The sequence below is a fragment of the Triticum dicoccoides genome, chromosome 2A (assembly GCF_002162155.2).
Source record: "Triticum dicoccoides isolate Atlit2015 ecotype Zavitan chromosome 2A, WEW_v2.0, whole genome shotgun sequence".
NCBI lineage: Eukaryota > Viridiplantae > Streptophyta > Magnoliopsida > Poales > Poaceae > Triticum > Triticum dicoccoides.
Genome location: NC_041382.1, coordinates 59,066,709 through 59,068,706, shown reverse-complemented (window position 1 = coordinate 59,068,706; position 1,998 = coordinate 59,066,709). Strand labels below are relative to the sequence as shown.

Below are 1,998 nucleotides of genomic sequence, written 5' to 3'. Positions count from 1 at the left end.
AGGATTGGCAATGCGCAAGAAGAGAGGGATGCCAACCCAAGCAGAGTCCCTGCCCTCGAGGCTTCAATGAGAGCTTATGCAGACAACAAGGTTGGCACGGTTGTTAACCCGGCGCTCGGAACTAGCTTTGACACGGTTGAAGAGGCTAAACGCCGGGTTAACAACTGATGGGGTTTGGCGTTAGGTATGCCAAAAGCAGGTTGAACGTCCATCGGATAAAGTGCATGCAGGAGTTTGTATGCGCGTGTGTGGTGAGGATGATTCAATAATTCAGACAACACAAATGTTTCCCCGCGGCTGCTCTTTCAAATTTGTATGCTCTCATAACACATTGAAAACCTATGCAGGGCAAGCCATTGCAGTCGAACTACTGATGATCTTTCCTTTTAGTGCTGATGATCTTTCCTTTTAGGATTGCTCTAAAAATGCTTTCATCCTGGAATATGCTAATAGTGAATTATTGTTTTTCAGACCAAGCTCGTGCAATGGAGGTTGCCATAGAAGATGTCATGCCGCATACATCACATCGGTGGTGCAAATGGCATGTGCTGAAGAAAGCAAAAGAGCTACTTGGGCCACTACTAGGCAAGGGCAGCGAGCTCAAACAAAAGTTCAACAAGATGATGCATCACATGGTTAGTGAGAAAGAATTCGAGGATGGTTGGGCATCTATGGTTGAGAAACATGGTGTACAAAATAATGTATCTGCGCCTGGTACCCATAGTTAGCGACCTGCTGCCTTGGGGTGTTCTGCGCACGCAGCACAGCTGCTTGACCTCTCCTCAGGATGGTTGCGTATGCTTCCTCCCACTTGAACCAGCCACATTTGTCGGGGCCCTGCGCAAGAACACAATGAACGAAAAACAAAGAATTTGCCATGGCGATCAGAGTTGGCTTTAGAGATGAGCCCGCTTGCAAATTCAAAAAGGATGAATCTAAGAAAGAAAATGAAGCTTACAGTGTCGATCGGGCACTTGTAGGAACGCTTGCCCTCGTTTTCGCCTTCTTTTCCGACTGATGTTGGTCTTCACCTAAACCTCGCCGCAGTCCGGGCACATGATGAGCGGCAAGTGCTGAAGTCTTTGCCTGGAACGAACCGAGGATGAAGGCAAAGCCATGTCGAACTTGTTTGGGCAGGGTGCGGCTGCGATGGAGAGCCATCTCTCCTATAAATAGCCGGCCAGACCAAGGCAACGGCAGGATCCTCAACGTTTGACTCAAACGGCTCCCTGTCGTCGCACATCTTGACGGGTCAACTCCGGTGCCGTGTACATGAGTGTTTGACTAGATGCTGTGCTGCACTGATGTACCTGCTTGTGTACGTGTGCCCGCAAGGTTTATTTAAATAGCAAATATGGAGGCTCGGCAGCGGACTCTGGCACGAATACGGTGAAAATACGGTGAAAATACGGTCGTGTCTTAATGGCTTGCACCGATCGCAACGAGCACAGACGGCACTGATTCCGGCCTGCAGGGTGCTCAGCCACCAGAGGCCATTTTCGTCTAAGATACTACTATTATGTTACTTTACATTATAAAAGTAGTAACTTAGACTAGTGTCATATACATGACACTAGTATATGACACTAGCCTAAATTACTCCCCACTATGACCAGCCTTAGCAAAACCGTTAATCATATAGTATACATAAGAGAGTGATCCCATTACTTTATTTATCCCAACATGCAAGCATGCTAACCCCATCATACAATTATGCATGAAATAAGGCCAACCCCAACATGTGACCATGCATGAAGAAAGCCCCACCACAACATTCAACCATGCAATAAAAACGTTTCCCATCCGGTTATTCTACTTATATTCAATATATATTTTGCAACTCCACATAAAATCAAATATAACAAATCATATGATAACGTTATCAGCCCAAATTTTCAGCAACCTATTACCGCAACAACGCACGGGTTATCTTCTAGTTAACATAGTTCTACCTTCCATATTCACAGTTTATCAATTTTCTAGCAGAGCATCACTCTG

The 1,998-nt window shown here is 45.8% G+C and overlaps 1 long non-coding RNA gene across 1 annotated transcript in view; it reads left to right on the top strand.

Moving 5' to 3' along the window:
- LOC119358924 overlaps positions 1–751 on the top strand; it is a 1,965-nt gene extending 1,214 nt beyond the window's left edge. The window contains exon 3 of the long non-coding RNA XR_005172333.1: positions 472–751. This is a non-coding gene — a long non-coding RNA (uncharacterized LOC119358924). The remainder of the gene's footprint in view (positions 1–471) is intronic.
- Positions 752–1,998: the final 1,247 nt, after the last annotated feature.